The 16,527-nt window shown below is 42.8% G+C and overlaps 1 protein-coding gene across 2 annotated transcripts in view; it reads left to right on the top strand.

Annotated features, from left to right (window-relative positions):
- The window catches only part of LOC119160779 (retrovirus-related Pol polyprotein from transposon 412), a 400,026-nt gene extending 385,295 nt beyond the window's left edge, over positions 1 to 14,731 (top strand). Inside the window, exons 5-7 of one of the 2 annotated variants that reach the window (XR_012887750.1) lie at positions 11,426 to 11,571; positions 13,624 to 13,772; positions 14,063 to 14,731. The gene's annotated coding sequence lies outside the window, so the exon portion shown is untranslated. Of the gene's footprint in view, positions 1 to 11,425; positions 13,773 to 14,062 lie in introns of both variants that reach the window. The other variant, XR_012887749.1, reaches the window with a different exon arrangement.
- The last annotated feature ends 1,796 nt before the right edge of the window (positions 14,732 to 16,527 follow it).

Genomic DNA, 16,527 nt, shown 5'->3' with positions numbered 1-16,527 from the left:
AACTTCACAGAAAGAAGCCGACTAACTTTTTTTATTAAGTCTTAAGCAAACCTTGCTCCTTGGTCTGTAACCATTTCTTTGGGTAACCCGATGCGAGAAAACATTTCGATGAGTAATGCGGCAACACGAACGATGTCAATGGCAGAAAGTGCGGCAGCATCCGGATATCTTGTTGCAAAGTCAATCAGCGTCAATACGTACCCATTTTCAAGGGTCAACCTTGGTAAAAAAGGGCTGATGAGATCCGCTGCGGCTATTTCAAAAAGAGTGCGTATCAAACCCATGTTGACTAATGGAGCAACTCCTACTTCCCATTTAGGGGTTGTCCTTTGGCATATGTCGCAGGATTTCATGAAGCATTTTACGTCTCCGTATAAGTTTGGCCAGTAGAATTCTTGCAGGGTATTATTGGTTGTACTTTAAATTTTTTGTTGCCCGGACACGATGTTTACATGAGCAACTTCTAAAATAATCGGCCTGAAATTCCTCGGAACAACCTTCTGCTTCAACTGTCTACATGTCGCAAGGCGATAACGGCGGTTGAGCAATCCATATTTTCCACAAATTCATAGCCGTGACCTTTTCGAAATTCGAATTCTCTGTTCATTTAAGCGAAAATTGATTTCATCTTCAGGTCCTACTAGTGTGCTTCAATAAGTAGCGCTTTGGTAACGTTACTGCATGTAACTTCTGGGACGCACAAGGGATGCATCTTGTATCTGTTTTGTTGCACCAATTTTGTTTTTGCCCCACTTGCAGTCTGTGGAGGGTCCCATGACCCTCCTTTCTCTGTCGAAAAGGCTCACTTCCAGTCAGGATCAAGATCGTATGGTCCCCTGATGCTTGAGAGAACCCAGAACCACGTCGTACAGCGGGCCGCTCATACAAACTACATTTATCTTGCCTGAAAAGTAAGGTGCTATCGATAGTACAATGGCTCCGAGTAGGCGATTGGTTGAACCGTGAAGCAAAACAACATTGCTCGTTTTTTCTGTTAAGCACTCTTTAATAACAAGTTCTCGTCTGACAATTGCTGTATTGTTGCCTGTGTCCCGGAGCACGCGAACGTTTAGTCTCAGCAGTCACCCTTCAGCTAGTGACATCGCGTCGCTTATGAAATGTACATCCTCTTTTCTAACCTTGTTGCGGTTATTTGAGCGCCTAGTGTGCATCGGAACGCCCTTCTAGATTCTGCCCTGACGAGGCCCAGTTGTTGATGGTTTCAAGGATGCACAAGACGAAGTTCATATGTTCTCTGTGCGCTGACTTCGGCTAGTGTGAGCTATGTGTCCCTGCTGTCCACACAGCTTGCATTTTAACGTATCTCTAGGTGAGCTGCGACAGTCGGCAGCGGAATGGCGGAATGAACTGCAAAGCATACACTTGATGTTTGGTTTTTGTGGTGCTTCATTAGGTTCCCATTGAATTCCCTCCTGTTATTGGGATTTGTTTTCATGTTCTGCAACCTTTGTGCTTCCAGAAAGCGATCAGTTAGCTTAACAACTTCATCAAAGGATTTGCACTCTCCTTCTTTTAAGAAAAGGACTAGTTTTGGTCGACAACAGTGCAGTAACTGCTCGGAGATTATATAATCACGTAGCCCATCGTACGGTTCGGACACGTTGGCCATGTTGATCGAATGATCAAAATAACTCGCAATCCTTACGGCTTACTTCGTTTCAATTTCACCATCTGCGGCTCTTGCCTTCCGAATTTTCTCTCGGTAACCTTGCGCTGTACTCTCGAACCTCTGCAGCACGGCTTTCTTTCCCTTTTGCTTATGGAGTGAATTGGCGGCAGTCAGGCGACCAATCACATTTAAGGGCCCTTACATGCGCTAGGCACACAGCCGCAACGAACGTGCCAGCACACCTGCCGCACCCAAGCAGAGGGTGAAGGAGCGTCGCCAATTGGCTTATGGGTCCCAGGGTTGCGTGCGGCAGGGGTCCCGGCACGTGCAGTGCAAGTGTGCGGGTAGCGCGTGGAACGGCCCTAATTACTCGCACAGTAGCCCTAAGTGCCTTTAAGTACCTTAAGTACCACGAGAAACAACCCTAAGGACCGTTTGACGCGCTACGCGCACAGTCGCTACGGACGTGCCGGGACCCTTCCACACGCAAGCGGGGGACAAATAAGCCAACTGGTGACGCTCTTTCACCTTCTGCTTGGCTTTGGTAGGTGTGTCGGCACGTGCGTTGCGGCTGTGCGGCTAGCGCTTGGAACGGCCCTAAAGCGTCTCATGTGAGGCACATCCTCACAGCAAGAGCCCATTTGTCTTGCGGTGAATTCTGGCCGCTTGCTACTGGCTCAAATCTCTAAGTAAGCATGCCAGTCGTCCCACTTTTCATCAAAGAGGGTAAGTAGTTTCTGTGGGTTCAGAGGTAAAAAAGTGATGGTTACAGGCGAAAAGTCATAAGCTGTTGCTAGTTTATTATGAGTGGATTCGTGAAGCTGTAGCTTTAGCTTGAAGATATCACGTGGTCACTCGTCAGCTTTGTTGGCTGCATCGCGTTCCGCAGCTCACTCATCCCTTAGCTTTGCCGGGTGGGCCTTGATCCATGACATCTGGAGCCGTCATGTTAAGCAGGAAAAGGACATTATTAGGTTCAACAGACGAGTTAGGAGATTAGAGGCAGACTGCAGCTCAAGTAACATGCAAAAACTGAAAGCTACAGTGAATGATCTTGAGTTCCGTATTCCGAGACTAAACATAGAAGTTCACGGCATCCAACTTACGGAAAGCGAGGATTTGCTGTGTATGTGTTTAATGATGTGGCCAAGATTGCTAACTTGACAGAGCTGACTGGAATGACATTGGCGCTATCTACAGGCTTCCGTTAAAACCAAACAGAACACCCAGAAATATAGTTTGATTTGCCCAGCAATCAACACGTGCTAAGTGGCTAGGAAAGAGGAAAGCCCTAAAAGATGCTTCTTCGGGTGTTTCAATCACAAAAAAACATGAACCAGCAAATCGGAGAGCTGCTGAGCAGCGCGTAAGACTGGGCATAGAAAAATGGCTATCGTTTTTGGTGGCACTGCAACTGCAAGACTCTCGGTAGGGAAGCAGAGGGGGATAACGTGGTTGTCATTAGTTGTTTTGCCTACCTTGTTAAGCTATAATACTCTTACCCTGCATTGTATTGTTACGTACTGATATTCTTTTGACGTTCGTCTTATCATGTTTCCCTTGACTTCACCTATAGACTTTATTATTCTTAAAAACTTGTATGACACTTTTGAAAAAAAGCCGCAGCTGCGTTCATTTGAACCTTACATTGGGAAGGAATAAACAGGATAAACTGGAATATTTTTTCAGTGAAGCACAAGTAAGATTTGACGTTTTAATACTTTTGGTAACGGGGTTGGCTTCGGAAGATGATGTATTAACGTCTCCAAGATATAAATCATGCTACATGAACCGGGTGGTGGCGCAGCTATGCTTATCTCAAGTATAATTGACGGTGAGTTGGTGTCTGAGTGCTGCTGCATTTATCCTTTATACGAAATACTCACTGTAAAATGTGGTACATCAATGTTTTGTGTATGTTACCGCCCTCCCTCAACTAATGTGCGTTTTTTTAGACTCACTGCTAGAATTTGTGAGTGAAAAAATATGCCTTCATTTTAGGTGGTGACCTCATCATCGACATATAAGCTGAGAGCAATGTTAAATTAAAGCTTCAATCAATGTTAAGCTCGTAATTCAGTCAAAGTGTTATCTCGGCTACTACGCAAATCAAATCACAATCATCAACATACTAGATCTTTTTATAACAAACATTATTATTTGCCTTGTTACGGCTGGTACTTTGATTCACAATATAAGTGACCATATGGCTACACTTATGTTTGTAAACCAGCTCACCAACATTTTCAAACAAGTACATGCAGACTTTTTCTATTGACATAAATCCTGAAATACTGACCCTCTTTAAAGAACGCTTAGGCAGAACCGACTGGAGTAATGTGTTCGCAGTGAGCGCCCCCAATTCAGCATACAATTTATTTATGAATAAGTTCACCAAAAAATATTTTTATTGTTTTTCTCAAACTTCACGTAAAACATCAAAAAAAGTTGGAAACTTTTGGTAAATGAAGAATGTCATGAGCTTATAAGAAAGTAGGACCAATTATTTAAAGCATTTATAGTGAGTAAAACGCCTGAAGCCTACAAAGCTATTAAAAAGCACAAACAATTTTTAATAAACGCCTTCATGATGAAAAGAAACTATATTTTTCGAAACTATATAACTAAACGCAAGGACGTACAGAAAACGTTTGGAAGGCACTCAACACTACGCTTAGTTGCTCGCTGCGAACACATTGCTCCAGTCGGTTCTGCCTGTAAGCGTTCTTTAAAGAGTTCAGTGTTTCAGGATTTATAAGTCTATAAAAAATTCTGCATGCAATTGTTTGGGAAAGTTAGTGAGTTGGTTCACAGACATAAGTATAGGCATATGGTGACATATATTGTAAATCAAAGTACCAGCCGTAACAAGGGAAACAATAAAGTTTGTTATAAAAAGATCTAGTATGTTGATGATTGAGATGCGATTCGCGTAGGAGCCGAAATAACAATTGGACAGTATTGCGAGCTCAACATTGATTCAAGTTTTAATTTAACACTGCTGTCAGCTCTCTATCCACCGGAGGCATTAAAAGAAATCGCAAAAGATGGTGCAGGCATTTAAAGGCCTGAATTAGCTGATGTATTTAACGACTACTTCTGGTCAGTTGTTGGCACTACAAGCAGTAGTACTGCTCTAAAATATATGAATATTCAAAACAATCAAAATGTATTCTAGAGCCTATTTCAGAGAGTGAATTAGTAGCCACATTTTTGACACTCAGTAACACCAAAGCCACTGACGCGGACAATTATTAAAACCTGTCAAGTATGTTATTGACACGCTAGCACCCTGTCTCGCCTACATTATCAACTTATGTTTGTCCAAAGGACATTTCTCGTGAAACATGCAGATAGCAAAACACAGTTATATACAAAAAGAGTCCTAGAAATGACATTTCCAACAACCGTCCTATATCGATTCTAGCTGTGTTTTTGAAGGGTTGGGAATAAATAATTTTGAAAAGTTTGGCCTCTTTTATTTACAAGTTCATCTTGATTAATTCAGCAGAGCATGGCTTCTGGAAAAATAAATTTACCGAGCTTGCGCTACTACCACAAAAAGAATACATTCTTGAAAACATTGAATCACGAAATATGGTACTTTGTTTTTTTCTTAATTTCTTTAAGGCCCTCGGCATCATTAAATGTTAAATTATCCTACAAACTTTGAATCATTATGGTATAAGTGGCGTTGCCCACAAGTTGATCACTTCATACTTGCAACACCACACTCAATTTGTCATAATTCAAGGAGATCATTCCACAACAAAATCCACTGACAGTAGCGTCTTACAGGGAAGCATATTTATACATTATGTTAATGAGATAGTTTGTATTGACGAATCAGCCCATTACAATGTATATGCCGACGATACGAGTTTGTTTTTTCAAGCAAGTGTAGCAGAGCTTTATGTACTCGAGCGAATAATGCACTTTCTAAAATCAGTTTATTGGCCGAAAAATTTCTTAAAACTAAATATAAACAAAAGAAAAGCTCTTTTATTTCACGCCCACAATGCGCAAATTCAGTTTACCATCGTTTTATTAGATAACACTGAAATCAAAGTCGTCAGAAGTTTTAAATCATTAGGAGTGCATTTTTCACAAAATATGACATGGGATGATCACATGAACCATATTACTACTTAACTATCTCGGGTAATCGGCGTTATGTGCCGCCAATGCTACTACTTTTCTTTCCTGTAAACATGCCTAAATATAACTCGTTGTTTTCTTCTTTATTGAATTTAGCCTTTCAAGTAAGGTCCACCATGACAACTGCAAACGTTAGCAAACTTACCATTTTGCAAACGAAAGCTCCGCGTCTTGCCTGTAATGTGCCACATCGCTGCCACACAGCAGAATTGTTCAAAAACACTGCATCATTCAGGTTTTATCAATTTATGGTGACAAACTAAGTCTTTTAAAGATTTTGGTTTATTAAAAATAATGATATGATTGCTAGAATAGCTAGGTTAGAGAAAAATTTTCCTTTTTAAATTTGAACGCCATCCTGAAGTGTGATGCATATCAAAATGTAGAACGAAATACGGAAATAAAATGTTAAAGTATCACCTGCCTACACTTCTAAACTGCCTAATTAGGAAACATAACATCGACATACCTGGCATATCACTAAAACAGTTGCCATTAGTGTTTGTTTAATGATGCGACCTGGTGACTGCACTTTTATTTCCTGTATTGTAATATTTCATAGTTTCTTTTTATAGCACATTGCGAAAAACGTTTTATTTTAGTTGTCCTCAGCTGCACGTGTTCTGTGCTACCTTGTTTACTAGAGGGTCAGGGCTACTCAAGCTGTTCTCCTCAATTGTTTACTTGCCCTCCTCGTAACTAGCATGTCTTTGCTGCGGAATAAACCTTCAATTTCAATTTCATTTGGTGAGTTAGGCACCTGAGAACCCTAGCTGAAGCCCTACAGGGGTGAACTTTTCCAAGTCTACGCTGAAGTCCAGCGTATGTTCATACACGAGTGAAACTGCCTTCTTTCACTGTATTATGGTTGAATCCTGGCAGACTCACCGGTTTGTAAAGTTATGTTTGTGTTCAAACTTCGATCCAAAAAGAACGACACAGCACGCAGGTGAACGAACACACGTTTAACGTATTTACACACGCGAATGACATAAAAGTGTAGACGAACACAGTTAAAGAGCCCATATGCCGCACGCTGCGCGCGAGAGTCAAAACATGCTAGTACTGAGCAGAGTCGACGACGAGGTATCCGACGATGTCACCGAGTCGAAGTCACCGAGCATCCGTTGCCGTAGCTCGGTCAGCGACGTGGTTGCGTAAAGACGCGGTCATTGATCCCGGAGTTCCAGCCCACGGGATCTGCTACTCGGCCCTGCGTGCTCGTTGCCGAGCCCTCAGGGCGCTGGTCAGTGCAAAGTGGCAATGCTTGGCCCAGCCTCCTGCCCGGTCTCTGGCTAGATCTTCCTCTCTTGATGAAACAGGCGGGAGCGCTTCTAGTACGTCCAAGACAACAGGAAGTAAGCTTGCGGGTTCTCCGAAGGACCGGACGCCCAGTGGAGACCGCCCTGGAATCTTCCGATGCCCGCGATACAGTGAACTAACAATTCTAGTACACTTCACCTTTGCACATCTTACACACTGCCACCCTTTTTTGAGCCACACGCACGCCAGATCACTGTTATCTTCGCCACCACCCGCCACATACATGATTAGTCCTCGCACGGCGCACAAAATAAAAAAATTTGAACAGGTTATCACCAAGTCGTGACCGCACGGCACACTGTGTTCTGGATATCCGAACTCACGCATCCACATATCATCACAGACTTTCGCATGACAGCGAACGTTTTTCAAGCGTTCGATGTCTTCGGCCCATTCAATGATATGTGGGTACGTGTAATTAGTTTCAGTTTCAGTTTCAGTTTCAGTTTTATTGAGCATTTTCTTCACAGAGTTGCGAAAAAGAAAACGCAAGGATAGGAGCAAAAAGCTGCTATATTAGCAGCTTGACGAGGCTCCTACCCCTTTTCACTTGGCATTACAAAATCAGCAGAGCACAAAACATGAAAAAACAATTTGACGTCGATTTTCAAAACTTCAATAAATTAGGAAATAAAAAGAAAATGCATCAAAATTACATCAGTTTCAGGTTTACATAAAATAAGCAAACCACATAGAGAGAAAAACAACAAAAAACAAAAGAAAACAGCGTGCGGTCAATTATGAAACAATGCACACGTTGCTAAACGGCTACCAAAGTATTACAAAATGATTATACAACGTTTACAACACTAGGTATGCGAAAAGCACGAGTTTTAATGCACAAGGGAAACACTGACGAGTGAAATGTTGTATGTTTTACTCGTAAAAAAAAGCAACGAAAAAAAATGTCAAAGAAAGCAAACATTATAGGATGCCATGTTACACAAGCACTATCATAGGGTGTTTCTTTTACATATAGTACTGTAGCCGGACAACTAGAAGATGCTAAACTACACGCCGCCATTTTGGATGAGAAGGTTCTTAAGTTGTTTTTTATGTATATTAAAGATGTCGATGTTTTTATTTTCAAACATGTTAAAACAAGCTGGAATACAGTGTTCAAGTCTTCTCAAACCGTGATTAGTTCGCGAATAAGGAACAAACAAGGAAGGCCTTTTCCGAATGTCATAATAGGATTGTGTATTTTTTCTGAGGTTACACAGTTTAAGAAAACAAGCGTTGTTTGATAGCAAGCTTTGTTTGTATTTTATAATACGGTTGAAACTGTGTATGTGATCGATCGGTAAAATATTATATTCTCTGAATAAATGACTTGTATGTGCGTCGCATGGTACGTTTGCAATATGACGAATTGCTTTTTTCTGCAGTAAAAATATTTTGTTCCGATTTGCTTTAGATGTATCTGCCCACACTAGACTACAATAGTTTATGTGAGATGAAAACAACGTATTATAGAGTAAAAGTTTAATGTTTGCTGGAAGTATCTGTCGAAGTTTAGAGAGAGCACCACACGTCCTAGCTATATTTCTAGTTACTTTATTAACGTGTTCATCCCAATTAAGAGCAGCAATAAAGCAGCAATTAGCAGCAATAAAGCTCGTTGCGTGAACATGGCTTCTGCGTGAAGCGTACGAGTTGTTTGCAATTGGTATATGGCTGCTCGCAAAAACGTTGGATAAAGTGTCTTGCTTCAGCGTGAAGCAATTTGAGGTAACGCACGTACAAATGCTATTGCACGTCTTACTTGCGTAAAAAGGAGAACTGAAACGCCTGTTCTGAAAGCAGTAGCCGGAAAACATGAGGGAAACGTCATTAGCTGGAAAAAATAACAGGTAAAATTTACGGCATGCCTTCCTTCGTTCAACATCTCGAATTTCTCTCTGTGTTTACAAGCGACGTAGCCATGCGTCGGCATTGCGATTATAATCTAATACACGTCTCACGTCGACACGCCACACGCGTATAAACTTGAGACGTGTGTTACACACGTGGACTGCACGTATTGCACCGTAATAAACCTTTAACATGCCATCTACGCACATGACGGCTGACAGATGGCAGCAATTTTGCATAAGGTCTACATGTTTGCACACCATCCCACCGTTAAACATTCGGTCCCGTGCAGCGGCGACGATACTACTCACTAGAGGCCTACTACTGCGGCAAATCCATCAGGCAGAGTCGGTAAATGTCACCTTGGAGGGCCCTTTAGCACATTCGTGAATTCTAATTCATGTGTGTATTCTGTAGCACATACATGATTTTGCAAAGTATCATTCGTGCAAGGTAACGGAGCTCAAATATCAGCTTTCACTTCGCAGAAAATATTAGATGCGATGCAGCTCTTCGACTAGTCTGTGCAACACTGTCCCGCCATCCACACCCCTCCCCATGCTTCAGGTGTCGGAGCGATGCCAAGTAGCTAAATCCCTTTAAGCAGTTCGCGATGACGTCTTCATTCCTCGCCTGCCGCACCTCACGGCGTTTCAACGCTCTCTCACTTCACACTCTCCACCACTCGCAACAATCAAGCCCATTCCTCATGATACTCGGCTGCTAACCCGCAGGTCGTGGGATCACATCCCGGTCGGGGCGGTTGCATTTCTTATAGGCCAAATTGTCGTAGACCCAGGTGCTCAGATTTGGGTGCACGTTAAAGAAACTCAAGTAGCCTAATTTCCGGAGCCTTCCATCCTTAATAATAAGGAGCTTTGGGGACGTTGAACCTTACATATCAAATCACTCCTCACGTGGAAATCATCTCAACCGTGTCACCTCCTTCCATCTGTCAGCGAGAAGAAGCCGCAAGCAGGCGGGTGCGCGCACTGCGTGCGCCTCGAAAATCTCGCAGTGCCGACAATAGAGAGTTCTAGTACTGTGGAATGGTGCTACGTACGCATCACGCAAGCGCCTTGCGTTACGTGGCGTCCTTTGCCACTAATCGGCTTTTAGTACGCTGTAGTACCCGCGTACGTAACGAGCGTGAAGCGTGTTGCATGATCGGGCAGATCAAAATAGAAGTACGTGTTATTGACAGCCATTGTGAGCCAATACAAGTGTTATAGCCAGATTATCGCCATATTTTAAGCCACAAAGCCGGTCGGTGCTTGCTTTCGATGCCACCATTTCGCAAAATGAAGTCTCGCGCTGTCGCAAACTTGTTCGAGAGCGGCGCGATCACCTCGTACGTCGTGGCTGCGTACGTAACGCGATACGTGCGCGTTGCGGTCTGCGCATGCGCACTACACAGAACGTGGCGTCCTTACGTACGCAACGCCGCCACGTACGCAGCGTACGCAATACTAAAACTCTCTAATGTGGACAGCGCACCACTTCTTGCCGTGTGATCGTGCCTGTACGAGCGCGGCGCCATCGCTGCATGCTTCCCGCTAGTGTGCGCGTATTTTTCCCGGCTGTCGCCGGCGTGGCGACGGTTATCGAAGCCGATGGCGTTAGTAAATGGTGACGTCAACACTATTGAGGCACAAGCCAGGGATGTCGAACGCAATGGTCGGCTGTGGAAGACCAGCGACACCGACGGTGTGCGAGTGAAGAAAACCGGTGCAGTTATAAAATAAAGGCGGCCGGCGGGCAACACCTACGGGACGCGAGCCAAGGAAGCCGAGTGCAGGCGTCTTCAACGCGTCCTGCCTCCCGTGTCTTTGCGTTTCAAACAAACGTTTACTCGAGTAAACGCTGCATAGAGTTTCACTTCAAATTGTTTTTCCTGCATCCGCGTGGACGCCCGTTTGAACCGGGGCAACGCCGTGCGTACAGCTACCGCTTCACACACCGTCAGGGCTCTCTTCGGGGAGATGGCCATAGTTTTTAATTAGGCGGTCATGTTCCACGGTTTGGGAAAGTATTTTGGTCTCAAATAAATTCAATGCAGCTCAAGGCTTAATCTGGTGAAAGTCGAAAGGGGCGTGCGTTCGTACGTTTTATTATTTCTTATGCAAACACGCGAGTTCACCCTCCTCCCAGCGCCATCTTGAGTCGTACAGAGCACCACCTATAGTTCGTCAGCATTGCGAATAGTAAAGCTTCACGCCCTATGATTAATTGTGCCTGCATTCTCGAAAGAGCGCAACATTACTTCTTTGTAATGCATTTGACGTCAAATCGCAGACTAACAACAAAGACAAAGTAGAGTACGCATTCGTGATTCTTTAAATAACAAATTTGCAAAACTACATTGGTGATGTAAATCCGAATATTTGATGCTGTAGTACCAATTGTGCCAACTGCTTGTCAGCGTTGTGTACGTTCCGATTACGTTTCTACACCATGCAGCAACTTGAAAACCACCACAACTTGACAAGTGTCAGCAAAGCTAGCAGGACACAGCAACAACAGGACAAGACCCTTGTCCAGAATCTACTTCATGAAGCTGAGAGTTGACCACAAAATGGGAGCAACGATCGTTCAGCGATCTTTGAGTGAGGTTTTATGCACGCACTTTTTAAGCCTTCAGAGTCGCTATACATTGGTTGAAAGCGTTCAGTATGTATCAGTGGCTTGTTTCGTTTGTATTAGACTCTATGCGTTGCTTGTACCTGCTTGTGATGAAACAATCTGTAAGCAGGAGTTCCGTGATCGAGCTGATGTTTCGACGACGGGACTTCTCAAGATTAGGAGTGATTTGCTTAGCGCCAAAGCGTATATGCTTCGTACCTGCCTCGGCACTTACAACAAACTCTGAAAACCTTATTTAATTCAAAGCGAGTTTTATAACCTGATGATAACTACACCTGCTAACCGTAATTAAGCAACAAGTGGTAATCTTTCATGCAATTTTAATTATTGTGGGTAACATTTGGCTTCAATAATACGTGAAAAACCGCAGCGAGTAGCGCGACCCACGTGAACGAGCAGTCCAGAAGGACAATGCGTTTGGTGTGTTGACGATGATAGTGCTTGCAGTACAGTCTCTTCTCACATTATTGCAGTTAAGTGCACCACAAGTACTCTTGTTTTTGTACTGCATTCAAAGATAAATATTTAGTTCTTTAAAGTGGTTATAAATGGTCTCTGGCCACTTCCACGCGACGTCGTGGCGGCTGGGGTCCGTAGCGAAACTGCCTTTCTTCAGCTCCCGGTCAGATGATCACCTTTTGCGGTTTCCTTCTCTATTTAAGCACTCGTTCATTACCAATTGGAGATTGTGTATTTTCTTGGTTAACAGTTATTGGACCTTCGTATCTCCGGAGTGGTTGATATTAAGGTTACTTTAACGCGACAAAGTGCTTGTTTTGCGGAAATTCCGGCGTTGGCTTTGTTTTCGGACCCGATGTGGCCGCCGTTTGTTGTGCACGAAAAAGCATCATCTTGTTCATGACGGAAAATTTGAGAGAAATGTAAATAAAATAAATAAAATATTCGCGTTTCACTGATGATTTAAATAAAGCCGTCTGCGTGGCCAGCAGCTGTTCTCTCGGAGAACCATGAGAAATGTGGAAAGTTTTTAAAAAAAACTATATGAAGGTCATCTACTGGAAATTATATATTATATTCTTAATGCTTCACATATTTTGTGGTAGATGCCACGAAGCGCACCAGCCGTCTAAAGATGTGAATTGTGCAATGGGTGAGTGTCTGAAATGTCCAGCTATTGCAACCGCGTAAGGACCATGAGTTCGCAGTATTGAATAAATAAATCAATAAATAAATAGGCGCACAAATAAATAAAACTTCCTGACATATTTAACTGTCAGCATTAGCAGAATGATCAACAAAGTGAACAGTTGCGTAATTTCGCCTAATCATTTAAGCTGTGTAGGTTCGTGTGTTGCCTTGATGATGCGTAGTGAGCCTTTCGCTGATACTAAAAAAACTGTAGTGTACCGGGCTTTTCGCTGATTTTCAAAAGTAAAAAAGAAAACTATGGCGTAGTGGCCTCTCACCAGCAGTGCCGGCGGCAATAGTATTCTATGATACCTTGAAACGGCCAATGTTACATGCACGACCATTCGTTTGCTTCTGCGACTGTTGAGGCATGCACTGGGAACCTAAACAGGCCTGTCGTTCAATAGGCAATGCGCCCGAAGAGCAATCATGCTATTGTGGTGCGCTCTTGAAGGTGACACTCAAGCGTGCTCCAATTCTTCTTTTACTTCAATCTGTAGCACCACATCTTGTTCACCTTCTACTGTGGCTCACAGGGGAATCGGACAAAAAAATGGGTGCTCTCATAAAACGCTATTGAACTTTAAAATATTGGACATTGTTCTGATGACGTTTGTAATTGTCGTGTTCCGGCTTGCAAATATCCGCACGTGGGCTCTTTGTTGTTTTCTTTGTGCCGCGTGTTCTTCCAACGACCGCGCTTTGCACACGCGCTTCACTCCCCCCACAACAGGTGATATCACAGTGCCGTAAGGGCAGAGAGTGACAATATGCTGCACAAAAAGTGGTCTTCAGGCCAAATTATCAGGCTGCGTGCTTTAGATAATCCCACACTCCTGGTTGCTTCACTGATCTCTTCACTCCAGTCGACATCCACACCCAGAGAAACAAAGATGCCTCTGTGTCCTGTCACCTCGCCGCTCGTGATGGGAAAGTCATCTCCGATGTTCACTAGGTCAACAAGCCACTCAGTCCTACACACACCTTTGTTGGACAAGATGACAACGGAATAGAGGTGGGTGGCACCCACTCAAAAACCATAAACCAATTTTGTTGATAGTTGGAAAGAGGCTCACATCGTCTTGAACTGAAATTTCGTTACAAAGTGACATGCCGGAAAAGCTACTGTTTGCTAGTTGTGTTTTATTCACAATGGTGGCAAATACATGATTTCATATCATGTCTTTTTGAATGTGTTAGTTTACTAAGAGCCCTTTTTTGTGTCTGTTTATCTCTTATTTTGCAGTGTTAGAAAACTTGTTGCAGTTGCATCTTGTAATAACAATATTTCTTTCTCGTTCCCAGATACCAATTTTTACGGCGGCTCGGTACACATGAACGCCACCGCAGCGAGGGCCGTGTCTAGCGCGTCCATCTGCCACAGCTTTTTACTTTATTCATAGCGGTAAGGAATAAATATCGACGCGCAATGGTAGCTTTTTCAGTGCATATTGCAGCAAAAGACCACACGCACATTACTCTCATAGATTTTGGTTTGCTGTGACCACTCAAGTGTGTATAAGACCTACCTCAACTGCTCTATCGGATTAAACAGCCAACTTTTCGCACTTTCAATTGTACTATAAGCTATATTTTTGCAAGTTTAATATAATAATGCTGAAATGGAAGTAATCCTTTCTTGACGTCATTCAACAACACGACAATAGTCATGGACTTGCTTCATATGAATACTGCCGTATTTCGAACAATAGAGCACAAGACAATTGAATAATATAAAATACTTCGAGAGACACTTGAAAGTAAGGTTGGGACAGTTTACCCTATTCGCAGTTTCCAGCAATAGTTTTTCTCCATCGCTCAATGTCAGCAATGCGACCCTTCTGATATGAATGCTTGTATTATTTCTAAAGAGGTGAAGATGTTATCCGAGCGTGCATCAACTTTCAACAAAAAATTGTTATATCTCTCTCCAAACAAGTTGTATACATGGCAAATATAAACTTACCGAAAACAGTCACACATACTCGTTTTTCTTCGATTGAAGGCACACCATCCGCACGGAAATGCACCTTGGCTTGAAGCATAAGGCCTGTTGGAGGTATATCAGTTGGCACCGTACAGTATTCAGCGAGTTCAAGGCATCGGCCACACTACATAGTTTTTCACAATTGGTGATAGGACGTGACGCCGTGTTTGTGGAAACCGCTGTGCACGGGACGTAGGCATGCAGTGACGCTAAGCTGTAGTGAAATGCTGGTGAGCGGTTTCGGAAGTTGTTATGTTTGAAGTTGAAGTTTATCAATTTCGTTTTACACAAAGACGAGTAAGGGCTAAAGGCCATGTGGCCTGACAACCTAACGTAACTTTAACGACGTGCAACATGACGATTCGAGCAAACTCGTGAGCCGTATTAAATAAGGATGAGCGCAAAAACGTTTAGACAAGAGGCGGCATCAAACACTTGCTAGTGCAATAGTTTCTGTTTGTCGCTGTATAAATGCGAAGCATTTCTTTGTGTATTGCGGGCACTTTGAGTGTCTATCCACGTGTCTCTTTGAGTGTCTATCCAGTGTCTGCTTACCTACCTATAAAACTAGGCGCCTACTTCTGGGTGCTCTCGTGATCACCCCTTAACGCGGGTTAAACCAAAATTAGTATGAGAAGGTAAAATGGTTTGACGAATACGTCTCTCTGGTTATGACACGATGCCGTCGCGTACATCGTCAAACACTTTACTCAAGATAGTCCAGACAGTGGCACATACTTGTGGGTGGGTATGTGTAACAGATTATAGACACTTTATATCTAGCTAGGAACACCAAAGACACGTATGGGTACTTTTAACGCGTGAGCGTTAAGAAAAGCCTGACATCGGCAGAACTGACCGGGTGATTGCAAAGAATAAATGTCAGGATCGCAACACCAATGTAACCCTAGCAATCTGCGTAGCAGTGAAATATTCTACCTTAGGGCGATGCTAGGTCTCGAAATTACTTTTTAATTAGGCCCTGGAATTCGATCAACGTCGATTCCGGTTGCAATGATGGCTAAGCAAATTTATCAAAATTGTATATTTACTCCTATCATACAGCCATCATGTCGTGTTAACGACAATTGTAATCCGGTGCCATCCACTGAAGTTGATCTATGTATCAAGGTAGTTGATCTACGCCTCGCGAGCACCATTGCAATATTGCGAACATTCATGGCACGTAAAACTCGAAGGTGGACGCATCGGTTATGATCTGGCAAAGGAGCCATAATTTGCCCTGTAGAATGCTACTTTGATGAGTCAAATTTTGCATAGTAGTCCCAGATATATTAGTTTGATTGCTGAGTTGCGTAAACATTCATTCAAGTAGGCGTTTAGCTTTGTTGATGATTGGGTCTCTTAGTCATATGGTGGTTTTGGGACGTTAAAGCCCAACAATTATTATTAGCGTTGTCCGTGATAGACAGTAATGATTGTTGAATGCCAAGCATTCCTGAGCTAACGAAAGGAACATTGAGCGTTTGTTTCTATCTATCTATCTATCTATCTATCTATCTATCTATCTATCTATCTATCTATCTATCTATCTATCTATCTATCTATCTATCTATCTATCTATCTATCTATCTATCTATATATCTATCTATCTATCTATCTATCTATCTATCTATCTATCTATCTATCTATCTATCTATCTATCTATCTATCTATCTATCTAACCACTTACATCGCATCTTAAGATGCGATGTAACTTACACTTACATCGCATCTTAAACTTTGAGTTTACCGAAACTGGCGTAATAGGCTAAAAGGGTTT

Source organism: Rhipicephalus microplus, chromosome X (genome assembly GCF_043290135.1).
Source record: "Rhipicephalus microplus isolate Deutch F79 chromosome X, USDA_Rmic, whole genome shotgun sequence".
Lineage (NCBI taxonomy): Eukaryota > Metazoa > Arthropoda > Arachnida > Ixodida > Ixodidae > Rhipicephalus > Rhipicephalus microplus.
Note: the sequence above shows the minus strand (reverse complement) of the source record. Positions and strands in the feature narration are given on the sequence as shown.